Source organism: Taeniopygia guttata, chromosome Z (assembly GCF_048771995.1).
Source record: "Taeniopygia guttata chromosome Z, bTaeGut7.mat, whole genome shotgun sequence".
NCBI classification, from domain to species: Eukaryota; Metazoa; Chordata; class Aves; order Passeriformes; family Estrildidae; genus Taeniopygia; species Taeniopygia guttata.
Window position 1 is genome coordinate 50,348,120 of NC_133063.1, and position 18,287 is coordinate 50,366,406.

At 38.2% G+C, this 18,287-nt stretch overlaps 1 protein-coding gene across 1 annotated transcript in view; it reads right to left on the reverse strand.

Annotated features, from left to right (window-relative positions):
* The window catches only part of LOC100223352 (leukemia inhibitory factor receptor), an 88,898-nt gene that overhangs the window by 56,300 nt on the left and 14,311 nt on the right, over nucleotides 1-18,287 (reverse strand). The window lies entirely within an intron of this gene.

Here is an 18,287-nt window from a genome sequence, read left to right on the forward strand (position 1 = left end):
TCCCACCATCCTGCACATTGCCTGCACAGTCTAATTGAAGATAAACTGTTCTGCAGAGAAGAAATCTGGCACTGTTCTATCTCCTTTCCAGCATTTTTAGTTGTGCAAACAGCACTGGACATGCAATAGACCAGCAAGATGCACATGAACCGTGTGGTTCAGTCATGCATCACGATACATGTCTTCTGATCTGTTCTAGCTCAAGAACACCTTGACTTCAGGCCTTGAACCCTGAGACACTTGTGTTGGCCACTATGTGTTGGTCTTTTCAAGAGGAAGGATTAAGTCTCCTTATACACCTACAATTCCAGGATTATTTTAAACTTGAATTGAAGAAAAGCCATGAGCTGTGAATCCCAAGCAGAACATTGATGCACATTGAAACATCCACGGCTCCAAGGATGGACAGACTTTAAGGCAAGACTCCTATTAGGGATCTTCTATTTAGTAGGTTTAAGCAGTTGCCTTTCCAGCACATCAGTCATCCTTTCACACTACCAAATCTCTCCTCACTGAAAAGGCTCCTGGTTGTCCAATTCTCTGGTGAAGTCTTTATTGCAGGCACAAAGAGGTTTGATATGTCAGTAACCTAAAAACATTTTCCCATTTAGTTCCCATTCTAGCCTAGAAGCCCTTCTACTTTCTTTCATGCAAAAGCAGCCAAATCACAATGAAACTGGGAATACCCATAGCACTACTAGGTTTGACGAGAAGGTGGACATTTCATTGTACACACCTGTTCAAGGGAGGACTGCCTCTGTCTTTGTTTCTTGATCTCATTAACTGGAGCCTGATGCCCTTTCTAGAGCTGGCATCTAAATTTCATGACGATGTAGCATGCACTTTGTCCCATGGACGATACACACATATGCAGGTTTCCATCCAAGAAAATGACACAAGAACTGTCTTTAAAAGGCATTGAAAATGTTAAATGAAATTGTACCACCTTCCTTTTTTTGCAGCTCATGCTATTTCAAATAGTAAAGGCTCACAGGCATCTCACTTGTTAGAAAGCCCTGTAGCATGTGCGTGATACCATCAGTAGTGGCAGAAGATTTGCAAATTTTCTAGATCACAAAACTAAGCAATAGTAATTTTTACTATTTTCCCTGTTTAATTAGCCAGATAGCTTCCCTGTAAATTACAGACGTTTCATACAGGAGCAGTGTGTATTTGAGGTTTTTTTTTTTAAGCAGAAAAGTATGATTGTAAAATTAGAAAAGGCTTCCAGGACAAAAATGAGGTAGGGATAGTTCCTGAAGTTGTATTAATGTTTTGATATTGTAATAATAACTGAATGTTCAGTAACTCAATTGGAAGTTAAGAGACAGAAATTTCTAGGTCTGGTACAATTTACGACAAGTTTATATAGCAGGAGTTTCAAGATGATAAGACTACAGATGGTTGGTATCAGTTATCTCTTTTTTTATACAGTGAAATATGTTAATTTTAATATAAACATTCCCTAGATAAATGAGTGGCCTAATTACCCTGCTACTTCCTATCTGCAGTAAATATGCTGTGCATGCATACAGTCTCATTATGACGTCTTCTCCATAAACTATCAGAGCTGCTATATTTTATGAGGAAATTTATCTGCATAGAGTACATACATGAATGCTGTTTGTTTCCTGTGTTATCTCTGTTTTGCAGAGAACTGAAGGACAGATGCTGGAATACACAGCTATGTCTTTATATAGTCAGTGTAGGGTCTTGTCATTGATGTCAACAGCAGCAGGGCTTTGCCTTTCAACACTAATATTTTGGACATTGAGAGGGAGAGGTTTAAGTCTCTGTGGAAAGTAGGTTAGCTTCAGTTTATTTTAGTCTATCTCAAGGCTTAGTATTACTTAGAGAACAACAGATCTGCTGTCTAGGTCAGAAAAAAGTTCTTGAAGCATGTAATTCCAAATGAAAGTGAGAAGTCTAGCTAGGACATTTTCATTAATGAGAGTTTCCTGGAGCCATTTAGTCTTGTGTTTAAGGGTGTGTTGGTTATTTATGGCAGAGAAAAGTAACGGATGTGTTGATGTTCTGGAACTTTTCCTTTGTGCATTGTTTCTCATTTCACAGTTGTATTTGGCACCTACTTTCCTCCAGCCAATAAAGAATATTAAAGAACTTCCTTTGCAGAGAAGCCGTGTGCACATTTTACAAATCATACAGTTTAACCAGAAGTTTAAAAGGTAGTACTTCTACCAGCATTTACAAAAGTCAGAAATTGCAAATATATAGTAGTACTGGCAAAAGTCTGCCAATGGTTGTTTTTATGGGCTATCTGTTCCTCTTTTCTTTAAAACAAAATTATATAATACAACCAACAAAGCAAATTTGGGTCTAACTGAATGTGTTCAGGAAGGCCAATTACAAAACTCAGATTGACTGTGATAAACACAGGAGTAACCTCTGCTCAAGCCAAGAATAACCTCAAGTACTGGGGATAGTGCATGTATCTTTGTGCACTTACAAAGCAACAGCTCTTTCCTAGGAAGTCTCAGTGGAAGCATCTCTTGTTGTCAAGCTGACATGGAACTTTTCTTGGAAATGAGGACACTGACCCCAGAGAAATAAACTCTTGGTAATTAATAATTTTCAAATACAGACATTTTCTTCATCATTAAAGACCCATTCTTGTAAAACCAGGGACATGTTGGCAATATATTGCTAAAGGACTTAAAAAAAATTCCCTAATCTCTCTTGTCTGCAGAAAAACCATGTAGCCCTTTGTGATTTTTGGGTTTACAGGCAGAAGCAATGAAGGACTTTGATCTACTGACCTGCACTAACTTTGATAGTACCATGAATTTAAAAAGAAATCGGTAGAACAATACTACTTGCCAAAGCAAATTAACTTTAATGCATCCACATTCCTTCCACTGGGAAAAAAAATCTGCCTGGGAAATACATCGTGTTGAAATACTGGATTCACTGTCTGTAATAGGACCCTTATTGTTGGCAGTGAAAGTAAAGCTTCTCCCATGCATTACAGAGGTGATAGGAGATGGATTACATTGCCACACATTGCCTAATGCCAAGAGCATTTGTGTGTAGGATAGAAGATGGGGGTACCAACTGTTGAGTCTTCACTGAGTATCTTGGGTCCATCTTCACTGGCAGCTACAAACAATTCTTTTGAACAGGTCTTTTATATCTTCCTGAGTCAAGCAGCTGTGCAGTGATCTTGCCTCAGACCCTTCCTTGCCTTACTCTACAGAACCTTTAGAAAAGTTTCTGTTCATCACCCTATATCCTCATTTTCACATCTTTATAGCTACTGTCTGGCTCCTGTTGAGAGGATGTAATCTGAGCTGCATTATCATTATATTATCAGAGCACAGTTTTTGGGGGGTGACAAGTAACCTATGCTAAGGGAACTGAACTTTTGGTTTTATCCTGTGATCTTGATGTAACCAGCGCACTCCTCACCATTCCTTGATTTGAGTACAGTCAGTCATGCCCATTGTGTCTAGTAATGCTCATTCTTTCCACTCTTGCTCTAGTGTCACTTCTGATGCTTCCACAAGCAGGCATTTCCATTTGTATTTCATCCAGCTAAGTCTTAATACCTCAGTTAAACGTGTCTACAGGGGCTACAGTGAACTGGTGCCTGAGAAGGGACTTGGTGCTGAAGTTCCCCTGCTACAACAATCTCCATGCTGTAATCAATTAAAAACTGCAGGCCTGCTTTTCAATTTAAACACTTGTGCTATCCTGCAGGTGCTTACACTGCAGCGTAAAGTACAACACATCCTTATTCATCACATTGGATGCATCCTATTGCTGAGTCTAATACAGTAGCACAAGAGGTCTGTTGTTGAGACAGTGATATAAGACACAGACTAGTTCTTGGGAAGGAATGAAGCTAAATACACATTTTTGAAGAAACATCTACAAATTGTTACAGTCTTGCTGATTGTGGAAGAGTTGGTGGAATCAAGCCTAGAACTAAGTGTGATTTATAGATATGAAATTGAAGAAGCATATTTTGTACAGTACTGGAAGAGCCTAAGTACATAAGGAAAAGAGGATTTATGACAGTCAGAAGCAATTTAGATTTGTAATAGCCAGAGAAGCATGGAAATCTGAAAATAAAAGATACCAAGAACATCTCAGACATTCATATACCTGTAATTTTACAAGGCGCTTCACTGGCTCCCTGACAGCAGTATATCACATTCAAACATCCTGTCATGTTTGCAGTTTTCAACTATGCTCCTTATTTCACAACTCTTTGTCACTGTTGTGTTGGCTCTATTTCCAGTGCAGTGCCTTTTCCGTCAGTCACACTTTTCTGATCACCAATTTATCAGCTAGATATTGCCATGCTTTATCTATTTCTAAGAGAGCTCACCGAGAAATGCCCTCTGTACTACACGGCTTAGTAAGTTGTTGCTTCAGATTTTCTGTGCATCAGTCCATGGCCTGAACATGTCTGATGAATGCTGGATAAATGTGAAATACTCTAAGCTCTTATGAACTTTAGATGCACTCCAAGCTGATCTCCATTCAACCAGAATTCATGTAACTCAAGCTGAGCTGCCAGTTTCAGTGAATCCCAAGTAAGTCCTTAGAATTTTCAAAATTCTCCTTGCACAAAGCTTCCAGGCAGCAACACCCTCTCCCCACACTGAGCTGTATCCAGGGAAAGAAATATGACTTCTCCAGCACTATCCTTGGATTGAGCTGTTAGCCCACTCACTGCTTGGAAGCAAATTTCCATGCATCAGCATAGAAGTGGCAAGACAAAGAGAGCTCAGCTAGAGAGGAGGTAGAGATACGTAACAAATGCTTTTCAGGAAAAGAGGAAGTTCTGTACTCACATGGTTCACAGCAGTCCTTCTGTCAGCCCTTCCATGTAATTTTTTCAGATGTGGGTATCAGTACTTCACATAGTGCATCAGAGCTTGGGATGTTATAGTATTAAACAATATGCAAAAAAGATGCCTCAAAGTGTGGCCTTGGAAGATATAATGGCAAAATGCAGTTATTAGGAGCAACTTTGTCCTTTCTGGGCATGACTTAAGAAATACTGGTGTTTTTGTTTGTGTTTTACCCTTGTTAACTACAGTTCTCTTGTAGGCTAATAAAAGGTCTGCATTTGAACTCAAACAGAAGTGCTAATTTTAGTAAAGCAGATATTTCCAGCATGTTTGGAAGTCAGACTGAAAGAAGTTTTCATAAAAGTAGGCAATTCCTTACATGAGGTGACTTATTGCAGCAAATTCTGTATCTATTCTAGGAGTTTCCATCAAGGTGGACTTATTTTTGTTCTCAACCTTATTTTTATTATTGTCTACAATAATAAAAATTTATAATGGCATACAATTCTAACCTAGTATCAACTTAATTACATATCTCTGTACATCCTTACATCCTCCCATCTGGTGTAACAAGCACTCTTGCTTTCCATAGTTGAAGAGTAATGGCAATTTTATTGCCTCCACATAACCTGGTAAAGCCAAAGGAGCTGCCTGCACAGGGCCTGATTTTTTTGTATCATTAGTGCTGCAAGGCTGAGCTTCTTCAGCCACAGAACAATTTTCTGCAAAACTCTTTTTAGAACAGATGAGGACAGCAGTGGAGACACCAGAAATGTATATATATGCTGAAAACTGTGTGACTGAGCATGCTTTATCTTGTTCCTGTTCTTGGCCAAGTTGTACGTCTAGGCAGGCATTCATTCCCCACTGGGGTCACATGAAATGCAGACCAACCAGGTGTCCCAGGACCACATCTGTCACCACTGAGCTAAAATGGATTCACATTCACACTTGTCTCTGTTCTGTCCTCCCTGCTCTGAAACACAGCTCACCCGGGAGGCCGCAAAGCACATTTTTCAGACAGGTGCTGTGAGTGCATAAGACACAGGCTCGTGCATGTTAATGAGTTGATGCATGTGTTGGCCTGGATTAGGGTTTGGCAGGTACTTTTTCTGCCACCAGTATGAACTTCAGCATCCGTCATATGTCTCTTATTCTGTAATTTTGAATTGTGTTAACATAATACTTTGCATATTTCCACACAGTAACACAGATTAAGGAAACAATTAGTCTTTTTTTATCTTTTTTTTCCTTTTTTTTTTAAATTTTATTTTATTCTTTTTCTTTTTTCAGTTTACCTATTTTTTAAATTTTTTTTTTATTATCCTCCCCTCAAGTTATTTTTTAACTGAATAGATTTCCTGCTGTGAGCTACAGTGAGTACAAACATCAAGCCTCCGGAAGGCTGATAGGAGGTGGGAATAAACAGGAATAAACAGCTAAGGGCAAAGGTTAAAGGGCTGGAATTAACATCCAAGGGCAGAAGCTGAAGGAACACTCCTGCTGTGTGTCAAACCACAGTCCTGGGCTCTAGGCTGACCTTAGTCTGGTGGAGGTGCTGGGTTTAAACTTCAACTTTGTGCCTTAGCCATTAGATTGGAGTATTTCAGGCACAGTCAGGGACTCGAGCACACTTGCAATAGCCAGGATGAACAGACAGTAGGAACCTAAGGAAAAAAAGGAACTTGCCTTTTTTCCATTGTCTGAGGCATCATATTTGAGGGATGTGAGCTGTGTCCCTAGTTGCAAAGATCATTTGGACTCTACTCTTTGTGAGCCTGCATCTGAGCATGACAGCAGTGCTCACCCTCCACAAAACTCTGTAACTGTGTCATTTGGATGTCCACTAGAACAGGGAAATGAACTTGCCTGGGAGAAGTACATGACTTGGAGGAGAACATACATGCCAGAAGCTTTCATTACACTCTTAACTGCAATTTTAGAGGTAGTTCAGTGAAGCCCCTGTAAGGGTGTTTGGTTTTGGCATGCTGGCTGTTGCAATCTCTAAGTATTGAATGCTTTTTCAGCCTGTGCCTGTTCTCTGCTTAATGCATGGGGCTGCTGTGAAATAGTCTGTTAGACGTATATAGACACTGCTGCATTTGGTAATTTGATGTTCCTCCTACTTGGATAGGCTGCTAGCTCTCCTTCACTCTAACGAAAATTGCAAACTTAAAAGTCAAGGTTCTGACACACTCTTTGCTGAACCTAAAATGTATAATAAAGCATCTAGTGAACACAGGAAAAGACTCACAGGAAGCAACCTGCTGAGTACAGAGCACTTGTTCTAGCCAAAAGGAAATTCCTGTTGTTTCATTTGTTTTCTCAGTTTTGCTTTCCTCTGCATAGCTCTGTAAGCTGAGTTTTTGTTGTCTTTCAACTTTTGTGTACCAACAGGCAGCAATTCTACTATGCCTTGTTCCAGACCCCTGGCCTTACATGCAGTTGTTCGCCTCATTCCTGTAGTTGGCAAAACTGATGCCAAGGAGAACACTGAAAGTTTTGGCCTGTTAAGATGCAAAATATACATACTTAGTGAAGTCACATTTAGATGGAGTCTCTTCTGGCTTTGGAGATTATAACATTAACATCGCTATTATGTGTCATGTCTTGCCCTACCTACTCAACAGTTCTGTTCAAGCCTCATGTAAGTGGCATTTATGGCCCTGAATCCTCTTGGATTTAAACACCAGGGAAATTTGTTTCTCTGTACTTACAAGGGAGAAAGAATAAATGCCATCATAAGTGTACATACAGGCTTTAAAGGCTTGACTGGGAAGTGGAAGGGCTGGGGTGCAATGGGAAGGGGCGCTCCAGAGGGTTTTCCGTGCCCCCAGGGTACTCTGGCTGCCTCCTTAGGCTAGAGGGCACTGTCCACCCTGATTTTGAAGACGGGACATCCCTTAAAAAACAACAGGGAAGTAGTGGAGGCAGAAAGGGCTGAAGCGGGAGCGAAGGTGGTTGTGCAAACAATAGTGCCTGGGTAGGGAGCAGGAAGTGCGAAGTTCTGATCCCTACTCCAGGGCATGCTTTTTTGCCCCGTTGTATTCGGGTGCAGAAACCATGCGTTTTTCACCCAGAACAGTGAGGCTTTCTCAGAAAGCTGGGAAGAAACTTGTATTTGCCCTTGACAGACTATGATTCACCCTGTCCCTTATTACAGGCAGCAACCTTGACAACTCTCTTGTGCAATCCTACCACTTTCCCGGACTTCACGGGAACACAACCCTTTGTGCTGAGCTATTTCAGAATGGCCTGACTCCTCCCGCCCGCAGAAGAGAAAGCCTGGACAGAAAGACTAGCTGAAACTCCTACTTTTTCGATGCTAATGTAAGCTGTGCCATTAACATGTTTTCTTTTGACGTCCGAGTGGTAAAGGCGTCTTCCTAGCGTTCCCTACATCCAGAGGAGGCAGGATTTACAGTAGCCATGAGTATGTGCCAACCAAAGCTCTTCAGCAGTGAGAAAAGGTGACTCTCAGGAATTAAGGGCTGGTTATTCTGTTTCCAGCTGGGAGTCCAGAGCAGCACTGTCCTGCAGGGATAGCAGAGCAAGCATCTCACAGCTCCAGTGCCTGCAACCCCAGAGAGGTTTAGGATATTATCTCCTCTGGTATTAGGAGATAAGCTTATATGCTGCACCTATGACAGTGGTTGCATAAATCATTGCTTTTTTTGGCAAGAAGTGGTTGCCAGAGAGACTGCAGGCTGCTGTTATTGCATATGGATGTGAAGTCTGGTCTGGTAGTGCAACTGGCTCCGACTCGAGAAAGAGGGAGTGTACGCAAGGCTTCAGGGGGAATTTGTACCAGTTGGCCTGTGGGATGGGTTCTCACAGCTGGTAAGAAGAAGTACAACAATAACTCTGCTTCCAAAGGGAGCTACTCAGCAGTCTCAGACTGACTCAGAAATAAGCATTTGAGTTTTAAAAGAGAAAAGCTGGGGGCAATCTTACCTTATCACCAAAAAATGTTAGTTTTGCTAACTACTACAGCTATGCAAATATCATTGCCTCTCTATTTCTACCCTTGTTTTGACTGGATCTTTTTCTTTTTTCTTTTTTGTTTTCCCTTCCTCTCTCCTTTGCTCTTTTTCTTAATTATTCTGAAGCTGGTTAAAAGCTACTCTAGCACTTTCTTACAATGGTCTATAGTCTGTGGTGCCAAGTGTCATAGAAATCTCCATGGATCTAGCCCTCATTCTATCCTGCAGCAGTTACTGACCAAATGTGATGCTACTCTTAACTTTTGAGACAAAACACAAGACGCAGAACCAGCACAGTAAATAGTCTCCCAGAGATGCATTAAATTTTTTCCTCTAACTTCAGCATGGTACCAAGAAATAATTTTCACAGGAAATCTGTACTGGAAACAAATAGGAAGCACAGCACTCTAAAGATTAGAGAGGAAGGGTAATATTTCTGTTTAGCTAGTCATTTGCAGCTTACAGCAGTTTGGAAAGATAAAGCTATGTAAATGTTATATTTTATTAAGGGACATAAACCAGCTCCATATTAACTAGCATGTATGTTTAATATCAAATCTGGCCAGGGAAAGTGACAAATCCCTTGTCTTTGATGTATTCAGGAGCATATTGGGTCTCTGCAAACCTTTGCTGTCAGTTTTAGCAGGAAAAGAACTCTATACGATTAAGACCTATACTCTCACAAAACTTTTCCAGATAAAGATGAACTGAGAAGAAGTGATAGCTGTAGTGACATTATCACTAGAAAAATGGTTACTTTACCACTATGACTCTTTCTTTTCCTCTTTCTTTTCCTCTTTCTTTTTTACTCCTAAAAGCCAATTAATGATGTTTAAAGGATGTGTGTTAATGCTTGCTTTGGAAACAAATGTAGTTAACACATAATTCATCATTTTGCAATTTTGCTTTTGAAATTATGCAGCACAGAATAATATTTGCAAGTTTCAAAATGTATACATTTTGATTTTTCTTGAGGAAGGGTTTTATGCATGAAAACTTTTGTTAGTCAACAGAGAAACAACATGGGGCATCTTCTGAATAATCTTGATAAATTAAGTAATAATTGCTGATCAATCTATCTATATCCAAAATGCAATCAAGATCCAGACCTAGAGAAAAGAAAACGTGTAGAGCTGCCTTAGGCATCAGCAGTCTCTGCCTCCCTAATGCTCTTTGGACTGTGATCCTCTTGACATGATTTTGATGACAGGAGCTTGGAATCTCTACAAAAGATATCTTTTGGCACTGATCTCTCAAGTTTGCAAAAGACATATAAAATACCATGTTGTTGGTTTTCCCAGTGAAGTCACAGGACTTCATTGGGCTGTTCCAGTATCCTTAAGATATTTACCCATTTCCCCACTGCTTCAGAATAACAGAACTGAAACCAATATTTGTCCAGGGAATGTGTGAGTTGTTGGTATTTTGTAAAAAAGATCAAAAAGCATTTTCTCTACCCCAAACTTTTACTAGGAGGACTTTTCTGATACATATTTGTGAAGGTCTGCATGGCCAACAAACAAATAAATGAGCAGAAAGTGAAAGTAGCATGAAAATAGGAGAAGTCACTGCAGAAGCACTTGCCACGAGCAATATAAAGTTAGATGAGAGCTCCTATGAGTGCTGGTTGAAAGAAATGGGGACTTAGGAGCAGTGGAATAGAATCCAGCTGTTAGAGGCTGATGTACTCAGGAATACAGGCTTACTGGGGTTTTTGCACGTAAACTAGGGTACAACACAAAAGGCCTGACTGTCACTACCTTCTTCTCTGAATATGAATCATCTACAACAGCCTAAATTGTGTTAGTTGCTCAAATGAAGTGGGGGACCCGAGAAGAAATATTACCTGTAAGGCTCATAAAAAACTACCAGGAATGATAGGATACATGAATCTTAGGAATATATATATAGAGTTATATGAAGTATAATTCCTGAACTCTGGAGAGATGCTCAATGTCATGTTTTGCTTTCAACCTGAATGATTGCTACGACAGCCCAAAGAGCTGGCAACTGAACTGAAAACTTATATACAGGGTGTCCAGTCTTCATCTACAAGTAAGTCTTCTATAAGATGCATTGAAGACATTCCAGGGTTTTGCTCTGCTTCACTCAAATGATCTAGAAATGGCAGCATATATTACATGAGAAGTAATTTTCACAGGCAATTTCTGTGTTGGAAGCAATAATTGGAAAGCATGGGGCTGTAGTGGTTAAGGTGCAAAGGTGGAAGATTACTCACAGAATAGTGGCCACAGATTTACAAATCCAGTGATTACTGAATCCTGGCATGAAATATTGTTGTGCTTTTGCTACTAAGCTCAGCCAAACAGGATAATCACTGTAAAGACAAGGAGATTAATTGAAAAACTGATGAGCTCCCACTGCTGATATTTGTTTCTGCAATCACAAACCAACAGTTTTGAATTGAGATCTTCCTTCTGAAATAATGTGAAAATGCTTAAATAAGAAAACCAAGCAAAAAGAAACAGAGGAGGAGTAAAAGAGGGACAAATACGAGATGCACCTGTCACCAACATCTGAATACAAGCGTTTTCATATAAGAACAAAGAAAATGTATTTTTAAATATTTTTAGCAATAATTAAATGTCCATAATATGTTACAGAAACTGTGAAGATCTTGATGTACCTCTAGAAATTTCAGTGCAGAAAGAAGGCTAAAAATCATTTGTAAGAATGAACTGAGGTGCTTTGTCCAGCTTTCTTTTTTTTTTCTTTTTCTTTTTCTTTTTCTTTTTCTTTTTCTTTTTCTTTTTCTTTTTCTTTTTCTTTTTCTTTTTCTTTTTCTTTTTCTTTTTCTTTTTCTTTTTCTTTTTCTTTTTCTTTTTCTTTTTCTTTTTCTTTTTCTTTTTCTTTTTCTTTTTCTTTTTCTTTTTCTTTTTCTTTTTCTTTTTCTTTTTCCTTTTTCCTTTTTCCTTTTTCCTTTTTCCTTTTTCTTTATTTCAGTAATAATCCTACTTTTTATGTCTTCAGCTTGTGATTTTTTTAAGAAACATTACTACTCACTTCTCCTGAGTGACATAATTTGATAATGATAGACTTGAGCATTCAGTATTTAGTGATCCCATATGATTTTCATTGGAGTAAAATAAAGAAATGCACTGGTGATTTTTATAGATGAAGGCTTAAAATAAGATCGGAAGTTTTGATCATATTTAGTAACACAGACAGGTGCTAGCTTGAATGTCTGAAAACCACATGTGGAGATATGCAAAAAAATGCCTTTTTAAGACACTCATACATGAAGATTATCAACAAAATTGTTAAGATGAAAGGTTTATTAAATGAAAGGCTTATGCTGTTTATTTCCTATTAAAAATAGAAGTCTAGAACATATTTTGTAGAAGTCTATCAACTCACATGGAAATGACAATGATAACATGACCTTAAACTTGTAAGGGGATGCCAAACCTTTTCTGAAGTCCTTGATCTGAAAATTGTGAGCTGTTCAAAGTTCATTTGTTTGAGAGATGATGCATGCAGCAACAGATGGAACCTCCCGAGGAAGCCTGAGTATATTCAAAAGCTTCCGAATGATTCCAGTAAAAGTCCTTGTACAGAAAGTTCCAGCTCACTTCTTGTTTACTTGGTTAGCTGCTGTAGAGGAGTCACATAGGATTTCCCTAACAAATCACATGTTCTCATATTGCAGCAACCTTGAGCCAAATGCATAGAAAACCTTGGGTAACCTTTTCTTCTTCAATATACACATGGAGAAAAAAGTCTGTTTTCAACATTTTTGGCCCCTGCATTACATAGATGATGGCCAAATAATGACCTATTCAGCATATTTCCTCCTGCACTCTGAACAGTATCTGTTTAATATTCTGTCAGTCTTATCCTTAACAGACTGGAATATATAAGTAAGAGGGTTATACATATATTAATATAACATGAATGTAGGCTTACAATTTTGAGTATTAGTTCACAGGACATTATTCTGTTCCAGATGCTGTGAGCTATTTTCTTGTGCCTGCTGAGAGACAAAGAGAACTGGGGCTAGAAGTGGCTTTGAAAGAGTTTTTGGAAAATCTGGCTTCTAATATCTGCTTCTTTCTTAGGCGCTTCAAAGTCACACACAGCCTCGCCCTTCAGCGCTTGGCTTTCATAACTAATTCTCTGAGCACTGAGTGCAAGTGCCTTCAGTCCGTGTTCTTAATGCAAAAGGTGCCTAAAGATAGCTAATACAAAACCATAATAACACAGATTCCTCCAGATTCCTACTAGAATGTGTCAAGTTGAATACCGGTCACAAGAAGGGGAAATCTGAATTCTTACCCCTGCTCCAAGGACTGTGCCCTGAATCCACTCACTATTTAACATAAATAACCCTTTAAGTAGGACCAGAACCTAGGGTTCCATTAATCTATGTAAGTGCTACAATTACTGAATTACTGATATCTTTTTCCTTCTTGGTGAGACCTGAAGTCTTTCTACAGAATGACTTGTCTTTCACAGAAGAGGTAAAAACAGACTTTGATTGCCTGTGTCACACACACGGGAATATCTGCCTTGTATGTGCAGTTTCCTACCAAATGTGTAGAACACTTTAGGTCACTAGTTTGTTTATAGTCTACACAAAAGAGGGCTGCACTTACACTTCAAAGTATTCATGGCACTGAAAATACAATATGTATTCTGACTAATAATAAATACATAATTTCTAGTTCACACTGTCTTGCTGACTTGTGCAGAAAAAATTATTTAGGCTTTCCTGTAGTATCTGTGAAAAATTTTCATTCCCCTTTGAAGAGAAGGCATAGCACACTCATGACTCAGGCAAATGGGAGAGATGGTGATAAGAATTTCTACTGATATTTAGGGGCAGATTTTTCATTACTCTGTTTATTTTCACTGATGTCATCCTCACTTGTGCTCATACCAAATGTAAAACCAAAGCAATTTAAATGCAATTTATTCTTTTTGGAAGACTGTTATGTCAGATTTCTTTTATTTTCTTTATTTAATGCAGAGTAACTCAGAAAATATTTTATGTTAATAATGGCTTTTTCACCAGTCTTCTTCCACAGAAGGCATTGACACCACTGATACCACAACAACATTGATATTGATAAAATATGTCTTTAAGAACAGCAACCATTCCCTCCAGGATTTCTTGTTAATACTAACAGGCTTTGTTTAAATCTTTGTCATGGAAAAGCTCCCTTGAATCCAGTGGGCTTTGGGTAAGTTCCTTGGACTCTGAGGCCAGAAAAGTTTCTTCACTAGCATAGATTAATTAATTTGGACAAGTACCTGCAGAGAAGCCATGATATGTTCTCAGTAGGTGACAAAAGTTGCACAAAGATGAATTTTAGAAATAAAGTGATGATAACAGCCTAAATAACCAGTCTGTGGCCATATTAGGGGTCAGGATTGTCCAGTCCAAACTAAGATATAATTCTTATTAAATAAATAAAATATTTACTCCATCATACTGTGTCTTGAAATACAACCAGAAGAGAAGCTCTAAACTACAAAAAAATGTACTACAAAAAAATTCCTTATCTTCAAACTAGTAACTTTACAGTTACTAGTTCAGACACTCATGTCCAAGGTGATCTGTGCAAGTTTTCAGTAGTAGACATCCTTCCCACATTTGTACAGCATTGAAGAGTTAATGTCTTCAGTAACTTTTTCATTTTTGCAAAGCATAAACTTTACAAAAACATAGCATTTTGTTTAAAGAATGTGTTTAGTTCTCCTAACCAACAGAAATTAAAGGTTTTGGAAATCATGTCAAGGTCACTGTATAGACTGTGCACAAATTTTGTGGCTGCTTTTGTGTCCTCAGTGACTCACCCAAAGCTGTTTTTGTAGTCTTAAAATATAGATTTAGCTTCAACTTTGGTTCAGCTTTTATAGTAACATTTGATGCACTCTGTCTTCAAATCTGGAAGATATTTGTAAAGTAATTTATCTTCACTCTGTGCCTCTCCCTCTTTCCAGAAAGCACTAGTGTATCTTTTATTTCTGTAGTCAATTGTAGATAAAACCTAGCAGAAAGCTAAGTTGAAAAATAATCCTGTTATAAAATCACTTACAGGAGGGAAATACCCTTCTCTTGATTTCAAAGCCTAAAGGTGTCATTTTCTTCAATGATTTAATGAATGAATATGGAATAAAGAGGTTGGCAATCAATAATGATCAGCTGCATTTAAGTGGACAAGGACAGTTTATACACTCTTGCTTTATATAATTGGAAAGTATCCTTAAGTATGAACATCCAAAACTTACTCATGCTCTTGAAGTTAAAAAATCCTATATTTAGGATTTTTCCCAATTTTGGGCATGTGATATGGTTGTACTAGGAAAACTGCAATGTGACTTCATAACTCATGTTGCTACTGAGGTATTATTTGGAACCAGGCATAATGTTTTAAATGCAAGGACCAGGAACATTATTATTCACTACTGTGCATTTCAAGTCACAAGTAGGTGCATTCTCAAATTATTGGGAAAAAAACTAGAGTCTCCAGAAAATAAGTGAGAAAGACTTTTCCTTCATAATGGCAATTAAATCTGGCTTGAAATCCACAGACTGCTTAATAATTCTGGGCAGATAAGCTCCTGCAGCACATAACAAATGACAGTGAGCTATATCTTAGTTTTTTTATTACTTTCAATCCTGTCTGTGTGGGCAGCCCAGCAGTACAGTGTGCATGATAGGCACAGCTCACTTTTGCTTCAGAGACACGTGAAGCTGGACATTCCCCTCATCTTTTTCAACTCGAGGAATACGTTAAAACTTCTGTTTAAGCTGAAGTAGAACTGCTTAAAATATAAGGCTTCTCCTTTGTTTATTTTGAGACCTAGATGAGTAAACTCAGGAATGATGTAAATTGTGATATGGCTTAGGATCTGGGCTGCTCACCACTTGGCAGGCTGTAATCGCAATGTTCTCCTCTGTTACACGCTTGTCTCCTATGGCATGTGGGTACCCCTGCGAGGCATAATTCTCTGCCGGTGGTCCATTTCATTCCCACATACTCGCTGCCTTCCCCCATTCATGGATTTAGAGAATGCAATGACTCACGATTCTTCAGTTTGCCCCAAACTCCTTCTGCTCAGGCACATTTTTTGTGTAGCTGGTCACACATTTTAAGAACACAGTTTTAACTTAGTGCTTCCACTTTGCTTCCTTTTGATTGACTAGCCTCAAGCAGCAACGGAAGAGCTTAACCCAGATACTTCTTGGTTTGCCTTGTGTCATTTTAACCACACACTTTGACCACTGAAGCTACAGGGATTAAATAACTATTCATGTTCTTCTTTGACCCCCCCCATTATTCCTAATTATTTTTCTTACCCTCACATGCTTGAGGAGTATTTTATTTCTGAAGTTATTTCATTTATTTGTCTTTTTAGTAAAATAACCAAGGGTCACTTCTATGTAAAACAAGATGAATTAAAATTGTCTGGTATATTCGAAACTCTAGTATTATGTCGTAAAAATAAAGTAACACATGTTCCTAATACATTTACCTTCTCAGATTCATATTAATTTCCATATTCCCATTGAAATTCTGATTGTCAATACTCAGAAGTACTTTAACTGCCAATGTTCTGATCTCTACAATTATCTGCTGATATAGAAGCTTGTCTGAAATTCTGTTATCTGAGTTGGCTTTATACTAATTTATCTTAAGTTCTGTTTTTCTTTCTACTTCCTTGAGGTGTCCAATTATTATTTGTATCTTATTTTCTGCCTTTGGCAAGCACCAAAATTACAAGTGACATCAGAGGGACTAGTGAAGATCACCTAATTTCTGTTCCTCCAGAAAATATTATAGCTGTGCTATGACACCCAGGACATCTTAAGAAGACACAACAAAGTCAGTCTTTTTGTGTACTCCCACTCCTATTTTCCAGAAACCACATTTCTATTCAGCTGTTCTCTTCTGTATATTTATAATGTCACAAAAGGGTACAATGAGTAGGAAATTTTTATGACACTTATTACTGTTTATTTCAACACTTTCTAAAAAATTATGGAGAAAATCTATTTACAGACCAACAAAGTCAGTTTCTATAGTCTTTAATCTATCTTATTCCATGATCCCACAAAGTTCTTTCCATCATCTCTCTGGTTACAATTATTTGGTTCAAAAATTCCCCACTCTTCATCTTTTATTCTTGATGAGAGCTTAAACTGCCTTTTAAATTTCCTATAAACTTATTTTTCTCAAATTGCTCAGCTATCTTTAAAACATCTGTACTAAGTCACTAAAACATCCCTCCCTCTCTCCCTCTGTCTATAACCACATTCTTTCTATCACATTCACAGCTGATCTTGTCTCCATGTGCTGTAGCTCACATAAAATACTCCCACATTTTGTGCATTTTCCTCTTGCTTCATTTGTTTCACCAAATCCTGAAAAACCTTGGTGCTTTTTTGCCTTATCATGCGTACATTCACTTAGAATAGGACCAGCTTGGGGGTTCTATACTCGCTGTTATATGCCTACATGTTCTATACACACAGTTACATTACCATGAGCTCTTTCAATGCTTCTTTGTTTTTACACCTAAAATTGTCCTGAATTACCAGAATTATTATCTTTGATATGTCATGGTGTCTTCTGAAGACCGTTTTTCATTGCTACCTACTCTAGACTGTCTTACAGATACCTCCAGGATGTTGTGTTGCACCTGTAACTTGTCTACTAATTTTTCTTACAATTTTTGTGCTATCACACTCTTATAACTCTTCTTTGCCTCTTGAGACAAAATATACAATCTGATTACTGGGAACCACTATGATCAATAAATGGATATACTTGAACGTTTTTATTAAGAACATTTTTGTGCTATTCAGCTGTATCCTTAACTGTGACAAAACCAATTAATAAACATTAGATCCTTGTCTTCCACATCTTCCTTTGCTACTTTTGTATTGGAGCCATACATCACTATTTGGCACCACAGTTTGCAATATTCTTGAAGACAATCAGGCAGAATTAATCTTGTAAATTTTTAGGGATTTCTTTGCTGGGAGCACATTTATATATTCCCTATGTTCATGATGCCCCACTAGATTGAGAAACAGACAGATTGCTTGTTTTGTTCCTTCAAGGATTATAAAAATGGAGCATATAATTTCAGAGGATTGATTACATATCATTGATGATATAGAGAGACATAATCTTATCCCCCTTGACTTTTTTCCTTCTTCCGGCCATTGCTACTAAAATAAACAGTGATGATCCTCCCTAAGAAGCAGAAGTAGTCTTGGATACCTTTCCCACCATTTCTGTGGATGGTGGTTCCATCCACAGAACCACCTGTGAATGATATTTCTCTCTCCATGGCACCATTCATCATGTTTATTTCAATTAAACTATTGCTTGTCTTGTCTGAGAAAGCCAGCATGGATATAACAAACTTTATCATGTGCATGTAATTTTATATTTTTTGCACTATAGTTTGGAGTACTCCTGCCCTGGGTTACCATGTTCCCTGCATG